Below are 26,534 nucleotides of genomic sequence, written 5' to 3' on the forward strand. Positions count from 1 at the left end.
TTACTTAAACTTATGCCCAAGAAAACTGAAAAAAAAGTTCAGAGTTTAAATAAATCAGGTGTTTAGGTGGGCCGAGCATTTTATCTTAAAACGCGTGTAGATGAAGTACATGTGAACATGTGGTCTCCAAACTGTCATTCCTCTAAGCAGACGTACCATCTCCACGTGACCAGAGGCTTGCTGCGTCATTTCACATATTTGGCTTTGGTTTTCGGCATGCACGCTTGTTAATGTGTGCACATGCTCGTCCAGCATGATGAGATCCGTGAGGTTTGGTCCCTGGTCACTGCTGCATCCTGTGTCCAAGAGGAGGGTGGGAGGTGTGAGGGAGTTGAGGAGTGAACCTGGCAGTGTGAAATTCTTAGACAGGGGTAGCAGGCGAGGTCAAAACTGGAACATGCTATCTTAGGCTTTTCATGCAGTTCCTCAGCTCTCCCACACCGCTCAACCTCAAGCCCTCCCCACAAACTGGAAAACAAGCAATCTGAAAAGAGATAGCTCTCAAAGTTTCAAGTGCCTGGAAAGGAAAGGGGAGTCATCAGCTCTGCCCAGGAGGACCCGGTCCTTTGTTTTTTGGCAGAAGAAGTGGATTCTAACCTCACTCAGGCCTCGTGACTCCCTTTGCTCACGCAGATAGTGGATTTCTGCCTGGTGGTGCAGTTGTGAAGATTCAATGAGGGCATTTGTTTAAAGGGCTTAGAAAACACAGGAGAAACCTACTAAGTATTCTATGTGGTGGTCACCATCATCTTCATCATCGTTACTCCCTAGACAATGGTTAATTTGTTTCCAAAGAAGAAGGAAATGTACAAGTACAAATTCATTCAAACTTTAGCTGATATACACATTAAACCACAGTTTACTAATCATTCTATCCCACACCAGCTGTGAGTGTGTGTGGCTGACTGACACAAATGCAAAAACTGGGTTTATTTTCCTCACCAGAGCTTTCCTAAAAGAGGGGTGACTATAATTCCAGCCTCCTAACTAGACATGCCTCTATAATATGATACCCCAATGAGTCCTTTAGAGATATTCTGGACACTCACATTTATAGCCCTCAGAGCATTTGAGCTTAGGGAGCTCTTACAATGATTCCTTGTTAAGACAAAGTATTGCTGAAGGCGATTCATTATCCCCACCATGACCATCACAACTACCATATCATCTCATCATCCTTCCATCACCACCACCACCATCACCATCATCATCATCATCACCATCACAATCACCATCACCATCGTCATCACCATCATCATCATCACCACCATCACAATCACCATCACCATCGTCATCACCATCATCATCATTACCACCATCACAATCACCATCATCATCGTCATCACCATCATCATCACCACCACCATCACAATCACCATCACCATCGTCATCACCATCATCATCATCACCATAATCTATCATCATCATCATTTATCGTCACCATTGCATCACCACCACTACCATCCCCAGCAGCAGCAGCAGCAGCAGCAGCATCACCACCATCACCGCCACCACCACCATCATCATCATCATAATGCCTTATGTACTTCTGTAATTCTTTCTTGCCTATAGAGATTAAGTTTTCTAAAATAAGGATCATGGTTCAAAATTTCTGACACACAATAGTTATCTCATGTGAGACCCTGATTCAGGGACTCTCGGCTTTGTTGAGACTAGTCATTAGATTCCATGTCATGAGCTTTGGTGTTCATCTGTAGAAACTGGGTTACAGTAGATCAATAACTTAACAATGTTTTAAACTCAAGGTTGAAATAAAGCCGACACGCCACTATTTTAATTTATGCACACCATAGGAAACTATTGTAAAGACCATTTGCTCTATTAGCAAATTCTTTCCTCTATCTTATGATATAAAGGGAACTTCACATTATAATCTGAAAGTCACTTCGTGATCTTCAAGTCAAAACTCAGGAAAATTAACTGATCGCAATACAACAATGCTCAGCAAAGAAGGGTAAGTTTGTCATCCGCATGGTAAAATTAGAGCTTTCGGTGTTCTCTCCTTAGAACAGCCCTTTAAACTGGAAATGTGGAAAGACCTGTGGGTAATATTCTGATGTAAGCTTAGAGAGGTTGTGGGGAATAAAGGAAAATATATATAAGACAAATTGCCCAATAATTGGTAGAGTCTCTATATATCAGTGTTTATCAATGTTGTTCAAACACTTTTTTTTTTTTTTTTTACATGGACACTGGGAATTGAACCTGGGTCCTCTGGCATGGCAGGCAAGCGTTCTTGCCTGCTGAGCCACCGTGGCCTGCCCAAACACTTGTCATCTTGATCCTAAAATTCCACATTTACCATTTCTTAAGGCTACCCTCCTTGAGCATACACTTATCTCATCTGTGCTGCATAGCTTAAAAGTGTTGCAACCACATGGGAAACAAGCAAGACAATAAAAAATACCCAGGTTGTAGAAGCTCCCGAATCAGGGACCCCTAAGCATTACCCCATCCATCTCTTTCAGATATGTATTTTTTAATCGTTTCTTGCTTTTTCTGTTTAATTATCACTTATGAGAATATAGAAGATATGACATTTTGATCAATGTGGCTTTAAAAGCAACAATTGTAATGATAACCTACAGAAATAATTCAATATATTGGGATTTATGGTCACAGAAGACTATTAAAATGTTAGATTTCAATTTACAGATGCATTTTAATTGCAAAATGATCATAAATTGATCAATAAAAGTTTTTCAAGCATAAAATATACTATGTTGGTATTAAATTTGTGGGAAGTATTACAACAGAACATGATTTTAAGGGAAAAAAAGGCATGCAAAATTTCTGACTATTAAGATCTTAGTCTCAGTTTTTATGACTATTGGGGAATTAAAATACCATTGCTATGGTATTTTATTCATACTGGATTCATTTTAAAAAGTGATATAACATTTTTACATCTAGAAATTACATCTTTTCCAACAGTAGCAATTGAAACTTATGATTCTTATTCTTTTAAGGGATATATAAGAAAAAAAAATGGAAACGGATGGTGTGTTTTCCACTGAAATGTTTTCCATAAGAAACGTCACTGTCCCTGGCGAAGCCCGGGATTTAGGGACACTCATATGGCTGGGAGTGCCTTCTCCGTTCTGGTGATGGAGCTGAAATCCCATCACTTCCCTGGCGGTGTGCATGCGCCATTGCTAGGATACGGTTATTTTGGCATTGCTGTCATTGTTTGCTTATGACCACTGAATCCACCCATTTTCAGGTTGACTTTCATAATTTTATTCCCAGATTACCACATTTCTCCATGTTTCCGTGTTAACTGGTAAAGTGTCTGATCACGTGCCATGCACAGTCTGCACAGACAGACTCAGCCAAGAAGCTCCAGCACGGGGGAAATCCAGGAGCTCCCACTTGTGCACCTCCCACCTAACGTGACCTGCAGGTCAGGGACCCCCGCGGGGAGCATGCACCAAGGTGCACTTAGCAGAGGGCAGCCTGCTCACACCGGCTGTGAACCCCCCCGCCACCACGTGGAAGAGTCAGAGCGTCAGGTGGACTCACAGAGGCACAAAGACACACACACACACACACACACACACACACACACATTTCCTCTCCCTCCACGGCTTTGGTTTGCTCTTAGCACTCATCATTTTTCACACGGCATTTCAATCACTTTGATGTTTTGTCTGCCTCCCACGGCTAAATAAATGATCAGTTCCACAGAGGTGGGGTTGGCAGCTATTTTTTACACTATTGTACCCCTAGGCATATAGAGCATTGCCTGGGCATGCTCTAGTTGCATAATAAATGCTCCCTGCATTAGTGGATGAACTAGGAATGCTCCTAATGAACAACTGCTCCTACTGGCAAACTGTTGCAGACAGGCTGTCCTAAAACCATCCACTCGGAAAGTAAATCATGATGCTTGGCAGATAGGTCCAAAACTAATATGTTCTCTCCTCAGTGACCCCATTATAAAGGGCAGATATTTTGTAACTTCAGTGTAAGGTTTGTAAGTCAAGGAGCATCCACTATGAGGTATTCAGCCGGCACCACCACCCAGCTGGAGCTGTGTGGCTGAGAACTTGCTGTCACTGTAGTGGCCTGTGTCGGACAAGCACCAATCCAGAACAGACTGTTAAAGAGGGTCCTGACCCTGACACAATATCACTAGACCACCTACCCTACCACACACTCTAGGGTCTTTCTGTGTGTGAGTCTTCCCTAAATCATCTACTCAGAATGTCTCATTTTGAACTCTTGCAAGAGATACGACCTTTAACTTCCTGTTCCCCAAAGCCTATCAAAAACCCAATTGAGGGAAATCATCTTCATACAGAGAACTCTAAGAAACTCCAGTTTACCAAAAGGTTTTATACCCTAATATATCCAAACCGTTGGAGAGCATGACATTTAAACCATGTTTATTTTGGCCTCCAACTGAATAATTTCCAATGAGTGACCTTTTGGATTCATGGCTACAGCTAAGATGAAAATAATCCAGGAATCCACCCATCCTGCACTTAAACAAGGGGATGAGAAAATGAGATTCCACCACCAACAAGGCAGATACCACAGGGCTCCCTGGGCTCCGAGTCCACCGAGATGGAGTCCAGCTGTGCCCACGTCCCACCACGGACCGGATGAGGGCACAGGGCGATGGGATGCGCCTGAGGGCCCCGGAGAGTCCCTGCAGACACGGCTGTTGATGACATAAAAGCCCTGTTCGCACACATGGCAGCAGAATTTCCTGTTCACTGGGCCACCAGCTGGAGAGGAGACTTGAGCAGATGTCATGTCCTGTTTCTGTGAAGTCACTCTACAGATGTCAAAGAAGCTACCTCACCTGTGGGATTCTTACTTGATTTACAAACCTTTCTCCTAATGGCACGGGCCCTTGGCTGGTACTGAGAGGCCCTGAGCTAGAGCCTAGAGAAGCCCTGATTCCCCCACCACAGGGATGTTTCCAAGGATCCTGTCCCCCGCATCGACCTGAAACTAGAGGACACGAGACTTTATTCTTCTTGAGTTGAGGACAGACTGGGATTCTTGAACTGAAGACAGATTGTTATTCTTTTAAAGAAATGGCTAACATTTTCCTGATGGATGTTGTGAATCATATAAGTTTTTTGTTTTTCACTTTTGCTTTTCACTTTTTCCTGGGGAAAGGCTCGTTTTGCTTTTCACTTTTTCCTGGGGAAAGGCATATCCAAAACTGTCATTCCCAAACACAACTTTCCACCCCCCACCCCCTCTCCTCCATAGTTTCTCTGATTCTGATTTGCATTTATTTATAATACAATCTTATGGTACAATTTTCAAGCTTATGGTATAATTTCAAAGTACATATGAAATTATGTACTTACATAAATAAGTAGACAAATAAAATCCCATTTCTTATATGCCCTTGGGAACAATCATTAAATTTCCCTTTGTGGAATATAGAAAGAAATAACTTTATTGTGGCCAAATTGAATTATCTAAGAAGTGAACTATATTTCATATTTTCATGTATACAGATTTTCCCCAATATGCTATAGCTAGAAGACTCTTTAGAATGAAAATCAAGCTCTCACCACATAAGAAATGGGTCAAGAACCTAATAACCAAAAGTCCTTAGTCCATGAACTATACAGATTTGGAAATAAAATAAAATCTGAGTAGGTGAGTCAGAGCTTGTAACCAACACTGTTGTAATTTTATAAAATATTCTGCATAATGAATGAATGTTTTAAAAGAAATCTAAAATATGTAACAAACATTTATTGCATTTGTACATAATGAAAACTTCATATCCTATCATCTTTCCACATTTGGCAACTAGTGTGAAGTTTTCAGACCAAATATATATTTAAAACTTATAGTCACAAGTATTGTTCCTTTCTCTAGTTTGTCTGCAGTGACCTGGCCTTAGAAAAGGTCCTTTTTGAGGCTACTTGATATGGTTTGTAAGTATTGCTTCTCGTGGAATATATGCACTTGAAGTATCCTGTGATAATTCAGTAGATGTGATGTCTTAATCAGGAGCAGCTGGCACTGTAAGGGACTGAATATTAACTCCCAAAGGAGGGCTCAAAGCAGGGAATGCAGGGCCAGCAGGTCTGTGAACTACCTGATGGAGAAGGAAATGGGATATTATGTAACTTATTCTTAGCGCTTGACTATTTAATGTATCAATGAAGTGGACACATTTTCCACAAATGTAATGCACAAATGCTCTTTAAAGAGCAAACTCCAGAGAAATAAAGGGTGTCAAGGAGACTGGAGGAGCTTCTCCAGATGAAAATGAGAAGTAAATGAGAAAGGAGTAGAGGGTCTTTGGGGACAGAGAGAAAACGAAGCCCTCTTCCTACTTGCTAATGCATTAACAGGTCTTTGTGTCCATCGTTTTTCTCTCTGTATCTTTTTATTTCTTCCTATTTCCCAGCACAGACAAGGTGGCCAAAGGTGGCTGAAGGCAAACAGCAGATACTCCATGACCTGCCGATCCCAGCAATGAGAAGTTGGAGCAGTTCTCCCCCAGTGGAGAGGGGATAGCCAGGCACATGGGTGTGGAAGGAGAGGAGGGCGGACGAGGGCCACACGTCACACGTGCCAACCCAACTAAATACAATTTAGTTGTTGGTGGTAAATCTAGTTTCATGGCTGCTGTTAACTTTCTACCAGTTGTACCTGCCAGACACTGGATAAGTTAAGATGGATATTTGTGTTAATACTTCCAGATATAATATAAGAAGAAAATTCTTAAGTGGGTCTGTAGATTAAAGAGAAGGGAAAGTTGTATACACATAGCCAGGATAGAAGGAGGTGATTATTTCACCTGAAGGCCTTCATGTCACGTGCCCACTGGTCCATTCACAAACACAGCTTTAGTGCCACAGTAGTCCAGGAAAATAATTTATGTCATAATTTGATGTTTGGGGGTATTTTTTCAGTTCAATTAATTACAGAAGATAAATATGCAAAGCGAAAGCCTTCAGCTGATCCTTCTACTTCTTAGGATTGTGCTAGAAAATGGAAATTTCCAGCCACTTGGTTTCCTGGGGATTTCTGGGATTGTGGGCACTTTGGGAACAATTGACAAACTTCTCTTTTTATTAAAACATGCCTTTCTCTTTGCGCAGATGATCCCTCACAGCCCTGTGCTCCAGGGCACTCCTCTGGCTTTATGCCCATAGGCACTGGACCCCAGAACTACATCTGGGGGGGGCCAGGGGGTGCAAAGGGGAGGCTTCAGCACAGTTGGCCCTGAGTGATCCAGTCACTTAGGAAATCTACCATGAAAATTCAGATCTCAGCTCCAAAAGTTCACTTATTGGGCTTCCAGAGAAGAACCCGTGCTGGAAGGGCCTGGGGACCTTGAGCAGCTACGAGCGGCTGCGTCTCCCTCTGCCGCCCGGTGAGAAGGTGAAGGGCTGGGAGGGTCTGCCTCGCGACCTGCCAGAGGCCCTTACACTTGGTTCAGCCTCCAAGGTCATTTTAGCTGCTCCTTACGTACACTTTGCAAGCACAGCCCTTAATTTCAGATGGATTGCTGCCTTGCTATGGGAGCTATTACACTGGACACAGACCCATCTGTTTGTGCAGAACTTCCACCTGATTTAAAACAAGCCTTATGCCATCAAAGGCGGTTTATGACCAGACTTGAAGAGAGAAAACATCTCCTCAATTGATTTATGTTAGATGGCTTTCTAAAGACAGTCAGGGGTTGATGAGAAACACCATAAAAGTGCAAGCACCGGTATTCACTGTGTAAAAGTTAAGTAGCTCACAGATCACTTTTATTATAAGCCAACAGCTACTTCAACCAATGAAATGACTAGATGGGATCGGATTAATTTTCTCCAAATGCTGTTTGCTGCTTCCTACAACAAACATCAAGGATAGAAGGTGTTTCGGAGACCTTACCTCGTGGGATCACAGGCTGGGGCTGGGGCTGGCGGCTCTTCATGCCAGTGTGCACAGATTGTAATTTTAAATCACACACACGCCCCTGCCCCAGCCAGATCCACGGCCCGGCCTGCGTGGCATCAGCGGCCTCTCCTGGAATCTGTAGCCTGCCCGCCGAGAAGCCAAAGGACAGCAGGATCCTGACCCTTCTCTGGGGACAGTCAGCGCCAGGCCCTCGGGATATAAGACAGAGTCAACCCAGACCTGGAACGCCCAGAGCGCACCCAGCCCGGCACCCGCTCCCCAGGCACAGCTCAGCAAGGAGTGGAAGCCCCTCGGCCGGGGCACGGCAAGGGCATGGAGGAAACGCCTCCCCCTGTGGGTTGTCCTGGCCCCGGCGTGTTCCATTCACCGAAGGTTTTATTTAGAGATACACAGATCTGCCCTGGGGCCTTGGGCTGTGTCCTCACAGCAGGGAACCCAGGGATGCAGCACGGGATGGGGCCGGCATGGGGAGAGAGCGCGAGGAATCCGGAGCACAGGGAGCAGTCTTGCTCGAAGAGGTTTGCCACCTTTGCATCAGGTTCTTAGCTCACGGTTGCACTTTTATGGCCAGCGCCAAAGTGGCAGGAATTCCCTGAGTGATGAACTCAGGGCAACCAAAGCTGTAGCAGACAGGGCTGGCTGGCCGTGCACCTGCTGCTCACCAACTCCAACTCGACTCCACGAGCCAAACGTCCACAAGCAGAAGGACTGCAGCAGGCACCCATTCGGCCTGCGATGTCATGAGCCAGCCGTGGGTTTAGCTGAGCTTGGCCGCTGGGGACCAGCCACCCTTGGCTTTGGGCCCCAGCTCGATTTCTTACAGCAGTGTGACTTTGGACAAGCCAGCCATTTGCCCTCAGATACCTCAGATGCTCCCTCATGGCATGAGATGAAGACAGCACCACTCCTTGGGGTCACTGAGAATTGCATAAGAGTTTTTACAGAGGCTGGCAGAGAGCCAAGATCTAAGGATCAGTTGCCATTAGTACTTGAAAAGTATTTAGCAAGATCCTGTGACCTGTTGCATGCATGAGTCTTAAAACATAAAATAAAAAGTAATGTAACCTGAAATTTTCTTTGTGCCCTGTTTACAAACTATTCTGGAATCCTAAAATTCCTTGCTTTTCTTTAACAAAAGGAAGCATCACTTTGCATGAGTTCTTTATTTTCAAAAAACAAGCAAATTCAAGAGGGAGCAATCAAACATGAGTAGAAGGTGCTGCTATTTTTAGTTTCAGTAAGGATCTCTTAATATTCTGGGAAAATGAAAACCCATTTTTTTAACCCAAGAAGCAATTTCATATGCAATAGCATTTGACATTTGCTTTGTTCAGACCTGGAAGCTAAAACCAATTCTTTAGGTTATTAGACTTGAGTTTGCTTCAAAAATAAGTTATAACAACTAAACAGATTTAGCCTAGAAACATAAAGAAGTTTTCTCCATTGTGGCTAGCTTTACAACAGCCCCAAAGGCAGACAATGTAAAATAAACCCTACGTGGGGGAAGCAGGGAGCTCTAAAGCACAGGCAGAGGTGGAACGCCTTCAGTGGGTGCTGGGGTGCCGAAGACGCGGCTCAGCAAAGACAGCCTTCCCCTCCGTGGACCCTCTGCTATGCCACCCAAGAGTTCCTCGGGCGGGTAAACAGGTGGGGATGGCAAGTTCAGGGGATCATTACAGGGGATCCTGGAAGGGAAGCAGGAGAAGAGGGAAAGAGGGAAAGGGTCGTGCTGGGAGAGATCAGGGAAGCCAGGGGTGAGTACGCTCCAAATCACAACACAGGAAAATTCAGTGCAGAGAAGTCACGAGGCTGTGACCAGACAGAGTGATGCAGAGCTGACAGTATATCGCTCCATTACAACAGAGACTAGACATACCAATACGCTGTGCTTTAAAAAGGTAATGGAGTACGGGGTGCTATATTCTAACTCCTTTAACGGGGTGGTTGGATTTGCTGATGGCTGAGAGACAGAACGGCTGAGGGCGGCAGCTGGAGAGGGTGGACGGTGGGGAATGAGGAAGGGGGCGGGTAAAACAGGAGGGAGGTGGGGTGGGACCCTCTGGCGGCCAAAGAACAAGAGTCAAGAGAAAGGCATCCCCAGGAGCAGCCAGGAGGAGAGCGAGAGAGTGAGCTGCCTGCGGAGTCTCCCTGACGCTGCAGGTCGCAGAGGCTCGTGCAACAGGCCTGGTGTGCCCTGGGGACACAGCGCAGGCGAGAGAAAAGCACTAACGATCCCCCTGCGTACACACCCAACTGCTCTACGAGCGAGAGAGCATAGACCGCATTAAGTAATTGCATGTTATTCGCTTAAACATGGTTGCATGTTTTCTAAAAAGCATGATTTGGCAATCCTTGATTGAAAAAGCCATTTTCCATCATGACTGTAAAGTTTAAATGAATCAAAAACCCAGAGCCACCCCTTGTTGGGACCACAGACTCCCTGGCCTTCACCTCAGGGAGCTGGCGAACTGGCCAGAGTGGGCATTTCATAACTGATGGAGGAATGAATGAATGAACTAGTGAATGACTGTCTGAGGCTCGGAGACGTGGACATGGAAGGAGATGTGGCTAAGGGTAATCTGTGAGGCTCAGCTCCGCCACTGCTGGGTCCACGTGCAACTCGCCACCTATGGGCCCCACCTGCGGCCCCACCACCTCCCGGCCCCACCTGCGGACCCACCACCTCCCGGCCCCACCTGCGGACCCACCACCTACGGGCCCCACCTGCGGACCCACCACCTCCCGGCCCCACCTGCGGACCCACCACCTCCCGGCCCCACCTGCGGACCCACCACCTCCCGGCCCCACCTGTGGACCCACCACCTCCCGGCCCCACCTGCGGACCCACCACCTCCCGGCCCCACCTGCGGACCCACCACCTACGGGCCCCACCTGCGGACCCACCACCTCCCGGCCCCACCTGCGGACCCACCACCTCCCGGCCCCACCTGCGGACCCACCACCTCCCGGCCCCACCTGCGGACCCACCACCTCCCGGCCCCACCTGCGGACCCACCACCTCCCGGCCCCACCTGCGGACCCACCACCTCCCGGCCCCACCTGCGGACCCACCACCTCCCGGCCCCACCTGCGGACCCACCACCTCCCGGCCCCACCTGCGGACCCACCACCTCCCGGCCCCACCTGCGGACCCACCACCTCCCGGCCCCACCTGTGACCCCGCTGAGCTGCGACTGCGTCGTCCATCCATAAAGACCGGGCCCAGAGTGGAAGCTCCCACCCATGGCCTTTGGTGTGGATCCAACAAGGGCAAGGGTAAAGAGCAGAGCCCAGGGCCCCCCACGGGCAGCACCCACGCCAGCAGGCTGGCCGCACTGACACCACCTGGGGGCCCCTGGAGAGCAAGGCTGCACACCACGGTGGCTGTGACTCAAAGGAAGGCCAAGAGATGGATTAGTTCATGAGAACGCAAATTACCAGTTTTTTGCAATATTAGTGTTTGCGATAGTAACGACCATACCCTCAGCAGGACACACCGGTTAGTTCAGAGTGAAAGAAAAAGAAGAGGAAATCAATTCACTTCACCCAGCGGGCATAGCTGTGGTCACTCAATGAGCTCTGTTCCAAGCCTGCCCGGGGCATCGAGGGTCCACCTTCAGGGTCGGGCTACGCAATCGTGTGGCCCAGCAGATTACTAAATGACATCCGTGTGTCGGAAGGCAATGAATGAGTCATTTAATGAATTGCACACCATCTCTCTCTCTCTGGATGTTTTAATTCGGACATTTTTATGGTCTTAGAACTGTAAACTTGTAATTTATTAAGTTCCCTCTATAAGAGCCAACTCATTTCTGGTATATTGCACCCCGGCAGCTTTAGCAAACTGAAACACCCCGCAAAAGGAGAATGCTGTGGCTCCAGCACGTGCAGCAGTAGTACCTCACGGGGGGACCCCAAGCTGCACGGGCTGAAGCCGTGACACCAGAAGAGCCTGCACAGATGGCCGGGCAAGCTGCAAGGACATAATTCCACAGGACAAACGTGGGCTATGAGGAAATAATTCAAATTCAAAATCCCATTTTTGGTCCTTTTAGATGACTCACAGTTAATGTCATCTATAAATGATTTACATCCAGGGGGCTGACTGTAAAAATTTGCCCACCCTATTTCAAGCAAGAATTTCTTTTACTTTTACTTTTGTGTCAAATGTCCTGAATCTGCTTTAGCACCTTCATATCCAAATCAGAGGAAGATACCGAACCAGGACATTTTTGGAGTGGACTCAGCTGCTTTATTCTCTGTTCATTAACACAACTCTATTTATACTTACAGTTACATGTATAGCACACACCTACGGGCACATATCCGTGCATATACACACTGACACACTCACATATACACAACTCACAAACACCTCTTTCACACACAATCCTCTCACACACTCACCCATATAACACACATGCATACAACTCTCACATACACTCAACTCACACACACAGCTCGCACTCGCACACAACTCTGTCATGACAAACTCAACAAACTGGCAACTCATCAACTCACACACTCACCCAAAACCCTCACATGCACACACCCACTTGCACACACACATACTATTTAGCCTCAACACACTGGAGACAATCTCTCACTTAATAGAAGATATTTTTCAAGTTTCAATCCCCAGCTTCTCAGAGAACCAGTCTCATTAACAATGACACATCCTACCTATAATATTACCCATAAACAAGGAGACAGAAGGGAAAGTGTGAGAAGCATATGCCTAATATCTACACTGGGGCTTTTCTAACTTGCATGTCCCTGAGACCCATGGGTGCTCCAGACACCCTTTCAGGGGTTCTTTGAGGTCAGAGCTATTTTCTTAATAATTCTGCAACACGATTTGTCTTTTCCCCTCTCATTCACTGGCAAGTGGACAGGAGGGGTCTCTAGAAGTTCTGTGATGGGCAGTATGCAGAGATCACACGCAGAAGCAGAGATGAGAATCCAGCTGTTTTCTGTTAAACCAGACATTAAGAGATGTGCAAAAACATAGAGATTGTCACCCTTCTCACTAAATTTGTTTTCAAAAATAGAGTATTTTTCATAAAAATATAGTATGCATGCAAATATGGAATGAGTTTATTATTGCTCTTTAAAATAAATTAAAAGGTGAATGTTTTAAATTCTGTTTTAATTTCTAATATGGTGGAAATTGAAAGATATAGCTCACAATAATCAATGATAAGGGACCTTAATAATTTTTAAAAGAGGCTGACGCATTGCGCATGGCTGACCCCAACAAAGGTGTGCTGGGGTGGGAGAGGCTTCATGACCGAGGGACAGGGAAGAGTCCAGCCAAATGGACAACTGCATTTTACTTCCAATTGCCCTCTTGTTATCCCTCCATTTTACAAACCTGGAAAGAGAAAAGAGAAGGCAAAATATTGGGCTCAGGGAGCCCTATGCAAACCACTTCAATTTTCCAGGGGGAGCTGGGAAGGAGACTTGTGCAATGAGCTCTTTCCTCCTGCACCTGGGCTGTGCCCCCTCCACTGAGGCTGATCTTTGTTCCCGTAGGAAGTGGAGGAAGCTGCGCTGATGTGAAACTGGAGCGAATGATAATCGCCCCTTACAAATGCCATGCTGTGGATTTTAAATCTGAAAAAAATCGTCTGTCTATTGAAAAGAAGAGGGTCACATTTTGACATCTGCTGTACCCACCTGAACACACTCACACCTCGACCATTTCCAGCCTTCCTCATAAGCCAAGCTTTCCTAACTTCCCGTTGTTTTTTTTCCTGCATGATTTTTAGTTGGTAAAAATAAAGAAACCAAGACTCAAAGCAGTGCAAACAACATGAAACAGGGCTCTCATCTCATTTATTCCTAAAACCGTGGTTTTTCCGTTGCCCAAGGCATAATCTGCACTGATTATGACTGAAGTGGGACTCACATGAGACAAATCTTTTGGACCCATGCTGCTATTTACCCCCATGGCATCCCTCTTCTGCCGTTGCTGCTTTTAATCCAAGAGTTGAACTTGGTCTTTGTCCTCCTAAACCTTTCACACTAAGTATCTTTGACCCCTCGGGTTAGCTCCCCCACTGCTCCATCCACGTAAGGGAGGAGGACCTCACATCTGGAAAGGAGCTGCCTCATGCGGGGTCCACTCTGGATTTGTGGGTGACTATCCTCTCCTGTCCAGTACTCCCCAAACGTCCCGCTGACATCCGGCAGTCCCTAGAGGGACTGGGATTCGCACTGTCCCTAAAGGACACTCAGCCCAAGTCCCAGCCCAAGCCCCTGTGTCAACATTCCTACTGCAGAATAATGAAGAGATGTCCGTCTATTAAAAATGAAAGTTTTATGATCTTGTCAAGCAACTTGGATTTTTATAATCCTGAAGCATATAATAAACATTCCTGTTCCTTTGGTATTAGCCGGAATCCATGATTTAGAGAATCCACTGAGAGAAAACACCACTGTTCCTCAATGAGGCATTTGGTGGATGTGCCACAACAAAAGTACTTGAAGTGTGTCACATTTAAATGCATGGACACGAGCTGGATCCAGTGGTCAAAACTTCGCCCAAATAGCCGCCTCCAAGCAGAAGCCAATTGCATGAAGAGGCAACTGGAACATTAAATTAAGTAGGGGGCGTGCTTTCAGTCCAATCAGAAGGATGGCACAGAAAATATGTAGAATGCAAATGTTCAATTATGGTTTCTGTATAATAATGAGATATATGGAATATATGAAATATAATGACACAACAACAAAATGGTTTATAAATTACAATGCCATCGGCAACACGAAACCGGAGGAGTTTAATGGCAATTTGTTGGCAGTTTCAATAATTGATAAATATAAACAATTTTATATGCCACTGTCAATAACTACTGAAATTCTTTAACATTTTGCATTATCTCAATACGGACTTTGTAACAGATCTTTAAATTTTTTGTGGTCTTGTTTGCCTTTTAAAGCAATTCAGAGCAGCCTAAGTAAGGCTTCCTACACGGAGCGCAAACACGAGGTACTGGAAGTGGAGCAACCAGGTTTCTGGCCCCAGGTGCCTACCAGGTAGCTGGCTTTAGCCCGTAAATCTAGTCCATGTTCCACTGAAGTACATGTGCCCCCAAAGTTACTAATTCTGTCAAACTCATTTTGAATTAGCCTTTTTAAATTCTATTTTAATAATTAAAAAACACAGTGTAAAGGAGATAGTGGGGTGTGTGTGAAAGATCCCATTCTTGAAAGAAATTGGCATCTTGTACATAAATTTCAGAGGTAGGAGAAACGGGAAGTATCTGGGATACTGGAAAAACACCAAACTCATGCCAAAACTTGGGCAGTTCAAGGATGATCTGAGCACATCTTAACTTTAAATTCCTCTTGCAGGTTAATGTTCTGGGTCTCACAAGAATGTTTTGGGAATGAAAAGGAGATAATTAATAGGAAAGTATTTGCAAATTCTCAACAACTAAAAACTAAAAATATGAGGCTACTTTTAACAACAAATGGCAATTTAAATTTTAAAAGCGACAATTTAAAAATTAATTTTTAACAAATTTTTATGGTATTTTAAATGGTTCTTGAAAAAGGAGAAACTGACCCAAAGGAAAAACATTCCAGGGATGAGACCAGCATGAACTAAAGCAGCAGCGTGAGAGTGCAGCTTGCGTCGGATGCAAAGGACCGGTTCTCGGAGGAGAAGAAGAAGAGTCCAAGCAGAGGCAGCTGGAAGCAGATGCACCGTGAGAAGATGGGCGCTCTGTTTTGTAAAGAGTTCCAGAAGTAGCGCCTCTGCCTGACACACTGCCTGTCAAGCTGATAATTTCAGTAAGTACTTGTGCTGGTTTGAAAGTATTATGTACCCCAGAAAAGCCATGCTTAAGTCCTGCTTCAGTCTTGTGGGGGTAGCACTTTCTTTCAATCCTGATCCCACACTGTAGGTTGGAAACTTTTGATCAGATTTTCCCCACAGAAATGTGGCATGCCCAAATGTGCATGTGGCCTTTTGATTAGAGGGAGATGTGACTCCACCCATTCCAGGAGGGTCTTGATTGATTCACTAGAGTCTTTAAAAGGGGAAACATTTTGAGGAACTTCAGAAACAACAGAAGCCCCAGAGCTGACAGAGAGGGCAGATGTAGACGCTTGGAGGGCAGTGGTTTCAGAGAATAGAGACACAGATGTTTGGAGATGCTTGGAGCCCAGCAGATATTACTATGAGATCTTAAGCAAGCCAGAACCTGGAGAGAGCCAAGGGAAGCCAAGAGTTGGAAGCCAGCCCTGGAGAAGCAAAGTGAGGAACCCCCACAGGGACAGAGACTGAAAGCAACAGAGCCCAGGAGCAAGGGACCAGCAGATGCCAGCCATGTGCCTTCCCAGCTGATTAGGTGTTCCTGACCCATTGGCCTTTCTTGAGTGAAGGTAACATCTTGTTGGTGCCTTAATTTGGACACTTTTACTTCCTTAGAACTGTAAACTTGTAACTTATTAAATTCTGTTTTTAAAAGCTATTCTATTTCTGATATATACCATTCCAGCAGCTTTCAAACTAATACAGTACTTTATAAGAGTAAACATAATAGAGCACACCTTTTTCACTGATCCCAAGTAGAAAAGGATACTTTCAACTCACTGTTCAAGCCAGTCCCATAACGCATACAAAAGAATATCAAAATATTATTCCAAAGAACACTTCAAAGTACGGTCACCTGATCGCCCAGGCTTTAACGCCTTATGTCGTTGTGTTTTGAGATCACGTGTAAGGCCCAGTCCAACGTTCCTCTCTCATCACTTGCACCCTGAGTGGTTTTGCTATTCCTGAATAGCAACTTCAGCTCACGCGCCCACTCACAAGAACTTGTCTCAAAACTCTCCAGAAGATACCTATTTGTCCCTCACGCAATAGCAGAAGGAAGGCAAAGGGCGGCGATGCGTGCTTCCTAAGGATGCAGGAGACCACGGGCACACGCCAGCCTTCCTAGTTGCCTGGCAGTCCCAGGTCATGCACAGGGACCTCCAGCCCCACCCCGCCTTCCCCTGTGGCACCTGCCACCGCGTCCTGCCGCCCATCCATCCGGCCTGTCCGTCTTCACCCCTCCTGGCATCTACAGACCACCAGGACTGCTCTGCCCTAAAGCCCTGCAGGAAACGGCTCGGGTCATTCCATAAACCCACAACCCCGTGACAGTGTTCCTAAGGAGAAGCCCCGCCCTCCTGCCGCCGCGTGTCACTCCCAGCGTGTCCGCAGCCGTGCAGGGCACACAGCGACGTGCCGTGCACAATGCCCACGCAGCTGATGGGGAGAAGCATTTCAAACACTGCTTCACATATAAAGTGCTGACCACCTCTGTCTGTTACAACGTGAGCATCCAGCAAAGCGTCCAGCACATGATCGGTGTTTAAGCTTTCATAAACAGCAGGATGACTCGGTATATGCATTCGCTTCACTTACAGAGATATAAACTCACCAACTGCCTGGATTTATACACAGCCACGACCAAATCCCAGATGAATAGGGATTTGCCGATCAATCAGCAAATCTTATCAGAGTACTATTAGCCGGGCAGTGGGATCCCCACCTGATATTTTATAGGTCCTTCGTTCTAACCTGGGCCTAAATGCTTCTTACACCTTGCATCTTAATCTTGATGACATTCTGCAAAGTTGTATCTCTCAGGGCTTTTATCAGCTGTCCTCTCCTTGTTTGCATTCCAAAATATAGGGAACTTACATTTGTTTATTACAGGTGCTTAAGAAATTTGAATTTCTACCTCCCGCAGTGATTTCCTGACTCACAATACAGCAGATAAAAGACTATCTCATTTCCTTTAAAGACCAGACACTGCGCCTAAGGCAGCAGCTATAGGGAAGCTAAAGATGTTAGGATTACAGGATGGGATGGAAAGGAAACCTCCTACAGGCGTGCGCAGGGAAGCCCTGTCTGCTCGCGCCGCCTCAGTCTACGATTCACGTTTGTCCTCAACATAAGAGAAAATCTAAATGCCTCAGGAGGTCCCTTCAAAACAGTGCGACACCTGAAAAATCCTGAGTTCCTGTCTAATGTGTGCGATATGACACAGTAATTTGAAGCCAAAAAATATTAACCGAAAAAAGACACAAAATAATTTGCTTTGGCGGTAAAAACAAATTGAACTGTGAAAAGTATGGGGTGAAATTAATATATCAGAAAGAGTTTAAACCATTTTGGCTTCAATTAACTGTTAGGGGTAAGGACAGCTCATTGATAGGTCATGTTATCCAACAGCAATGAAAGCACAAGATCTGAAAAGAGCTTGCCTAGAATTGAGCACTGCAGATATCCTGACATTTTCACTGAGAATACCACTTACCAGAAGAATTCCACTAAAGAAGGAGTCCACTTAAATTCTACATCGCTATTTACTGGGGCAATGTGCATTTCTCTGAGTTATTTTTAAATGTCTGTGCTCTTTTCAATGAAAATACAGTTTTTCTTTTTAAAATTCAAGATTCTAACTGTACTTTTTAATTCTCCAAGTTAAGATGTAAATAAAAATTCAAGTAATAAAATTTTTTAAAGAGAAGAGAAATAGCATGATCACAGTTTGTTTCGGCACAAGAGATGGGCATAAACCAGAAAATCACAAGAGTTGATGAAAAGTACGTGTGGTGCATGAGCGATGTTTTCCAAATATTCAACTCTACATATCTTTTAGTTGATACTTTGTGATAAGTACAACATTCATAGATTAGACAGCTGTAACCCTGACTTATTTTTAAACATTTGACAAAGTCCCTCCTGCTCAAGCCCACTACACATGCCTTCGCTACCCATATTCCCCAATGCACCTCCCAGAGCATGAGGGGCTCGTCCTGGCATCAGCCATTGCAGCCAGGTTGGGGTAGCTCCTGCAAGTGCCCAGGAGGCCTCTGCAGGCGTCGCGTTAGGTAGGACCCCTTCTCCCACCAGGGCTAACCTAAGCTGAAAACCAAGTGGGAGGGAAAGAAAGCATATCAAAGCTTCATAGGCTATATTTTCATCATCATGACAGTTAGGGTACACACACGCCCGAAAGTACAGTGACTCAAACAAGTTGGAGGTTTGTTTTTCTCTCCAGGCCCAGGGAGCTGTTTGGCTGCAGGTGGTCACCCAGGGACCCAGCGCCACCTTCCCCGGACCTGGGACCCCTAGGGCCAGGGCATGGCGCCTGACCGTGCCCCTGGAGCTGGGTCCCCACATCTGTCCCCCGGCCCCCAGGGAGGGGAAGCCGTGTTCTCAGGCCAGCGGTGCAGACACTGAGCAGGTCATGGCCACTCGGGAGTGCTGGCAGCTCAGTCACGCGGCTGCACCCAGGTGCTCGGTCAGTGGGAAAATGCCACCCCTGTCTACACAGCTGTGCGCCCAAATCAAATAGTGAAATACTAAGAAAAGGAGGCTGGACTTGGGGGGCCAAAGATCAATCTGACCAAAGAGTCAGACGGGCCAGCAATGGAATAGAAATTATGGTGACCAGGAAAGCTGTCTCCGGCCCCAGTTCTGCTGCTGAGTATATGCCATCTGAGGGATCAGTTGAGACGCTGTGCTCTCCCTCTCTTTCTGTGTCTTCCCCCAACTCATCTTTCAAGGTCTCTCTCTCCCTTTCTCTCTCTCTCCCTTATTTTATTCATTTATAAAATACAGAGTTTTAATAATAATATCTCCAATGTCATTTTATCTCCAAAAATTTTATTAATCAATATATAGAGAGTGAAACAAATAATCTATGATGTCATTTTCAAATCCTTGATGAAATTTGCATTTTTAAAAGTATCACCATTTTTCTAGATTTCTTTTGGTTTGGGCAATCTATTGCTAATATTGCTTTAACTATCAAAAGACCAGATAGGCTTTTTACGATTTTTTAACCGTCTACAATGTAATAGGACTCGTGAAAGAACTAAGTGTAACAACTTTAAACTTTAAACTGACAACACTTAGTTGCTGGAAGTGGAAATACCTGTCTGCCATGAGACAAAGGCAGGGTCAAGAATCTAAGATTCACAGCAAAATTAACTTAAAGGGAAACCAAATGGACGTGACTGCCGCGACTGCACATGCCCAGCAGTGATTCTGTCACAACCAAGCAGTGAGTGCCCACTTCCTCGTAAAGATTGGCTTCCAAAACAGTTTCCTTTTTTAGAGGAAAGGGCACCTGAAACATAGTGTCCATTGAGAAACCAGAAATTCCGTTTCACTATCCTTCAGCTACAGGGAGCATCTTGTTTCTACAAACTTCCAGATTTGATGCCTAAGTTTTCCTACTGGTTTCAAAATAATCTTCTCAAAGTAAACATAACTCTTATTTTCCCCCAGGTGACAATGATCACTTATCCTGCAATCCCAAATCTCTCCTTCTTAACCTATGTCCTTTTTTACTGTCTTGTTCCTTTATTACTCTCTCAGCACCACAGTGCAAATAGGGCTTAAAATGAGAAACAGGGAAGCATATATTAGGGACCAGTGTTTGAAATTCACAATCACCATTACTAAATATCATTTGGGGGGGGGGGGTGGATTTTATCAGAAGAAAGGCTTCAGGCAAATGCTAAGGTATTGTTTTTCCAAGGCAAAAGCTACAAAAGAAAAAATCAGGAATAAATTTGCATTGAGCGATTTTGTATACATCAAGCAAATCAACATGCTGAGCTCTTCTCTCTTAATGAAAATGCCCCATATTTTATGACACTGAACTAGAAAGAGACCTCAAAATACCTCACCTATCTGATTTTCAGATATTTTATTTTATTTGCACTGTATTTGATCTTGAAAGGAAGTAATATAGTGGAAGGAAACAAATTTTGCTGTTGATTTCCTAGAAAAACTGAATTTATTACATTAACTTCTCTTTCCATCTCCATTGGAAAACACAAATTCATAGTGAGAACTCAAAATCTCCTTTGCACTCGGCTAAGCATTGTGGGAAAAGAATGAATATTGATTAACACATGCACACATGCAAAACATACAACACATGAATTGATATCTCACTCATTTCCCATTTCTTTGTCAAATTGTGGGCATTTCACTACCACTACGTTTATTAATCACTGATGTTAGCTGGCTTAAACTTAACTTGGTCACTCAAATGCACTGTTAAGAAACAATTCTAAAACTATGTTATCCCTGCCTTCCTCTGTAACCACTTCGATTATACTTCCTGGATACAAATGTATTATTCTTTTATTTCCATGATGCCAATTACAACCTTTGGCTGGTCATCTTTATGACTCAGTTTATGAGTTAAACTGAGAAAGTGCCATCTACCTGCATTTAGCCTTCTTGGTGCTTCATTGCGTAGGTCACTGCCACATTTTTGAAGGCTCACTGAAAAGCAAAAATGGTGTACAGTTCTACCTTCTGTGCCACTTGCCATGTTCCAAAGAAGCAAAAAAATACCACGGGGGCTCCTGGGAACTTCTGTGCTTTATGATTTAATTTCTGAATCTTGGGTCTATGATGCTTCATGAGAATGGCGGATTGGCTCCCAGGCTGCTCCTGTACAACCAGAGGAGCCCGGCAGCGGCATCTACCCCGTGTGGGGCCCTCCCTGGTGACATGCCAGCCGTAAGGAGTGTTAAATGCCTTAGCTTGGTCCAGCAACCCCTAAGTACCGGTGCCAATGAGCATTCCCAGTCATCTCCAACAAGTCCCCAGACTTCATCCATGCTACAGCCAGACTTCTCCCAGGTCGCCTGCACAAGCCCCCGGAGGTCCAGTCCGTGAGCCTAGCCGTAGAACGCTGCCTGCCTCTCTCTGCCTGCCAACACGGCACCCATCCTTCACAGCCACGTCAGCGGTCATTCCTTTCCAGATGCCTTGCCGAGCTCTCCCTTGACCCACCAGAAGGAAGCGCTCCCGTTTCTGCCCCCATTCTTGAGACCGTTAGCCACCCCCAGCACATGGTCACCACGTCTTGCCTTACAACAGTTTGTGCATATATCTTTTTGGACTTCCACTGCTCTGATGGCAGGGATTCTACATCCATAATTTCTACGTGACACAGTCTTTTCAGGGAACAGTTTGGAGAGGCAGTGATTGGGGAGGTGAGAGAGTGACTCCTGTTTCCACAGAGCTCAGTGAGACGTCTTTGTTTGTGACAGCCTCCCTTCCACTCCCAAGTCAGAGCAGAGGCAATGGCTTAAAATAATCCTGTTCCATGTTTGCCTCATCAAAGTGTTTCTAAACAGAAGAAAGACTTTATCTTAACCACTCCCCAAGCTTTCCTCTCTGTGTCTCTTTCCTGCCGTTGTCCCAAGCACTCGTTCTTCAAACTTATTTGCAGAAGGTGCACGTGTTCCTGACTTCACTGCAGGAGTGGGCAGGTACAATCAACCTACTTCTTAATAAAATTGAAACTTGTGTTATAGTGAAAAGTTTTTGTATATACCTTTTCAGGTGGGGGAGGTCCCCTGAAAGTCTACTGCTGGCCCAGTGGACAAGGATTATGCTTTGCAAACCACTGGCATGGAGAAACGGTTATCAGCTGGGGGGAGCAGGGTGGGCTCCAAGTGGTGGCACAGCCCAAAGCTGAAACCCAGCACCAGCAGGCGCTGGCAGGCAGCCCCCAGAAGTTCCCCTTCCTGCTCCCCAGCTGCCCCCATCGCAGTCCCTGCAGCACAGAGCCCTGGAATTGGGGGCACATACCACCAGACCCCCACACACTCCAGCACGCACGGGTAGAATGCAGCGTGACCACCCTGCCTGGGTGCCAGTCCCACCTCTGCCCGTGCTGTGAGGTTCTCTGTCTGGACACTGGGCTGTAGGAGACTGTGCAGGCATCTGAGCCAGCATGACACAGTGAAGGGCAGAAGGCACCTGAGGGAGGGAGAGGGGACACCCAGCCAGGCCTGGTGAGAAAGGAGCTGGTCACCTGCCTGGGCCTGCTGCCACTTCCTCCTACAATTGAACCACTGCTGCACAGGATGGAACATTCCTTCAGGGGAGAGGTCGCCTTGTTCCACAAGTATCCCTGCCCAGCCTTACAGCATCTGACCTCCACTGCCCCCAGTTTCACATCACCTCCTGGGCTGCCCCCCCCCCCCCGGGTGCCCGTCACCTCCTGGGCTGCCCCCCCAGGTGCCTATCACCTCCTGGACTGCCCCCCCAGGTTTCACATCACCTCCTGGGCTGCCTCCCCTACCGGCGGGCCATGACCAGCCGCATGGCTGGGAGCCTGGGACACAGGCCGCAGTCTTTGGGAAAGAAACATCATCTTGGTGAGGCCTTGATTTGGGTGTCTTCTCAGCCTCAAGCAAAAAATTAATAAATTCCCGTTGTTTAATCCGACCTTTAAGCATCTGAGGAAACTAAACACACATGCTTAGGATGCCTCATTAAATCTTTCAATGATTACTGCCTTTTTCAATGAGGAATCTTAAAATACATTTTCGCCTGTTCTCTGAACAATACTATGGATATGTTTCTAGCACAACCAGAATGCTCAGAAATATAATACACAGCCTATTACATTAAATAAAATAAAATCAAACTAACAAATATTTAAACACAAATACATAAACACTGGTAAATATAATATTTAACATGAATGAATTAAACATTAAATGTTACAATAAATTAAACACTAAAATGCAGCATAGTAGTAACTAACTATATTGAGTTTACTCTCATTGAACACTTTATAAGAAATTTTTGATATGGCTATTGATAGATTATACAAATGAGAATATGGAGGCTTAGAGAAATTAAGCTAACATGCTCATAGTTGCTAAAAGTAGAAAGGGGCATGGCCAAATTTTGAACCCTGAGTTCTCTGTCTCAAAAGCCGATGTAAAACTACACTAATCTATTCGTAATCATCGGTGGGACAGGGTGGAATATACTAGATTAGCATATATCTTGTCAAAAATTATCAAGTGTGCAATCAAATGTCAACAGTTGCAAAGTCCCCGTGGGGGGCTGGGGAGAAAGAGCAAATATTAAACCTCCCTATGTGGGGAATTCCTGACATTCCTACAAGCAGTGGGGACAACCACATCAATAGGCCAAGCCCTCGATTTTGGGGTTCGCCCCTATGACACTTATTCCTGCAAAGGAGAAGCTAAGTCTTCTTACAATTATGCCAAAGAGTCACCCCAGAGAACTTTTTTGTTGCTCAGTTGTGGCCTCTCTCTCTAAGTCAACTTGGCAGGGAACTCACTGCCCTCCCCCTATGTGGGACGTGACTCCCAGGGTGCAAACCTCCCTGGCAATGTGGGACAGGACTCCCGGGATGAGCCAGGACCCAACCTCAAGGGATTGAGAAAGTCTTCTCGACCAGAACAGGGAAGAAAGAAATGAGACAAAATAAAGTTTCAGTGGCTGAGAGATTTCAGAGTCGAGAGGTTATCCTGGAGGTTATTCTTATGCACTATACAGATATCCCTTTTTAGCTTATGGTGTATTGAAATGGCTGGAGGGAAGTACCTGAAACCGTTTTCCGTGTTCCAGCAGCCGTAATTCTTGAAGAAGATTGTGTAACTACACAGCTTTTACAATGTGACCATGTGATTGTGAAAACCTTAAGTCTGACGCCCCTTTTATCCAAGGTTTGGGAAGATGAGTAAAAAAATAAGGGTAAAAAATAAATGAATAACAAGGGAGATAAAGGGTAAAAATAAAATTGGGTAGATGGAAATACTCATGGCCAATGAGAGGGAGGGCTAAGGGGTATAGGATGCATGAGATTTTTCTTTTATTTTTTTCTGGAGTAATGCAAATGTTCTAAAAATGATCATGGTGATGAATCCACAACCATGTGATGATATTGTGAGCCATTGATTGCACACTGTGAATGGACTGTATGTGTGTGAAGATTTCTTAATAAAAATATTTAAAAAAAAACATTAGAGCAGGGTGGGCAATGGCGGTACAGCAGCAGAGTTCTCACCTGACTAAGCCAAAAAAATATATATATTAGAACAAAATATCTCACATTTTCCAACTTAAGATCTTCAGTTTCTCATCAAAATTTCTGAATTAATGGGAAAAATGTTTCATCTTGGTGTCTCCCAATCACTATGCTTTGAAATAATATTCAAAGAGAAATGTCAACGGCAAAAAGCATAGGCTGATAAAATAAATAACAACACTACAAAACTTTTCAAGGGTAAACAAAGGTATTTCTTTAAGTAGAGTGTGTATGCCTTTTCATACATATCAGCAGGCTTTGTATTAGCAGTAACCATCACGGACTGGATAATGACTTAACTAAATAGGAATAAAACATAATAACCATTTATTTTCCATAGTTTTAACAGAGTAGCCCTAAACTTTCTTTCTATAGTCAGAAAATTCTCTACTACTTTAATGCACATGAAGAAGATTTTAACAAGTCTTTCAAATAACACCACAAATTACAGTTAATAGTTTATAACCCCCCAAAATAACAGTTGCAATTTTCTAACCACTATTTTTAATGTTGGCATCCTACAGAGGGTTTATGAGAATTCTGTATACTGATATTGCAACAACTGACCACATTTTAGATGACCGCTTCTCTTCATTTTTGAAGGCTAGATTTATGTGTACCCACTATTTATTTTTCTGTGTTTTTCCTAGAGGAAACGTTTCCTTCCACCCAGGTCATTAGTCTCACATTTGAGAACTTTACAGGGTGTGAAATGATGGTTTTTGCTACCTTATTTCAGCCAGGAAATTTCACCTCATTTCCTTTGGTTCTGACCATCTGAAAGAGCCAGAATATTACAGAGCTTAAGTCTTACAGTGTGTTCCCTTCAGGGATTCTTGCTCTCACTGACAAGGGAGTGAGTGAACCAGGCTCAGCAAGCTTCTTTCGTACGGCTGAGACCGAGGGCCCAGCAGAGCTGTGGGGGGCTGGTGCCTGCGAGGGAACCCAGGGAGGCTCTGAGAGCACCAGAGGAGGTGTGTCCAGCAGCTGGAAGCTGAAACCATCCCCAGAGAGCTTAAAGGAATCTGTCCAGCCACTCTGAAAACCTGCTTTACTCTCACTGCCGCCGTGCTCGTCCTCCCTTTCTAAATGCCCCCTTTTTGTGTGTCCATTCTTCATGGGCCCGCCACCTGACCAAGACTGAAGAAGAAGGTACAGCTTCAATCAGAGCTTCCACAGGAATGTTCAGGTACTTGGAGGTATTTCAGAGCCTTTTTACAGCCCATTGTATTCTGCGATGATAAATGGCAAAGAAGCAGAAAGTAAATGATAACGATGTAATGAAAACCCTAAAAAACATGAAACCAAAGAATATATCTGTTGGCCCATTCATTCCAAAAATGGGAGGGCAGGACCTTCAGAGCTCATAAAAGCTTTTTCTAAAAATTTGCAAAGTGGAGCACAGCTCAATTTTCCCCCGTGAAGTAGAAAAATACATTTCTCAAGAATAAAAAGGAGCTAAGTGTCTTCCCTGAGCCTTCTGGGCACTTATGCCTAAGGAGAAAGCAAATGACTTTGCCTCTGGCTCAGGCTGCCCAGGAGAAGACCCAGGTGTGGTGCAGGTTTGACTCTGACCACAGGTGAAGAGCCACTGAGAATTCCAGAGACGTCCAGCCTCCAGAGCACCTGTGAACCTGCACAAACCCTTTCCGCCGCCTCTGTTACCCTCATTACGTCTTCACTCGATCTAAAACCACTACTTTCTGGTAAAATGGC

General features: G+C 45.1%; 1 protein-coding gene and 1 long non-coding RNA gene across 5 annotated transcripts in view; one reads left to right on the plus strand and one right to left on the minus strand.

Moving 5' to 3' along the window:
* The window catches only part of PLXDC2 (plexin domain containing 2), a 372,398-nt gene that overhangs the window by 309,613 nt on the left and 36,251 nt on the right, over positions 1 to 26,534 (minus strand). The window lies entirely within an intron of this gene.
* LOC143677842 (uncharacterized) lies at positions 1,275 to 7,913 on the plus strand. 4 transcript variants are annotated; one of them, XR_013172943.1, is made up of 6 exons: positions 1,275 to 1,543; positions 1,878 to 1,975; positions 5,505 to 5,649; positions 5,875 to 5,929; positions 6,413 to 6,612; positions 7,110 to 7,913. It is a non-coding gene; the product is annotated as an uncharacterized LOC143677842 (long non-coding RNA). The 4 variants fall into 4 exon arrangements; XR_013172931.1 differs by having other exon boundaries at positions 1,275 to 1,975; XR_013172950.1 differs by lacking the exon at positions 5,505 to 5,649 and having other exon boundaries at positions 1,282 to 1,543.

Source organism: Tamandua tetradactyla, chromosome 1, assembly GCF_023851605.1.
Source record: "Tamandua tetradactyla isolate mTamTet1 chromosome 1, mTamTet1.pri, whole genome shotgun sequence".
In the NCBI taxonomy this organism is placed as follows: Eukaryota; Metazoa; Chordata; class Mammalia; order Pilosa; family Myrmecophagidae; genus Tamandua; species Tamandua tetradactyla.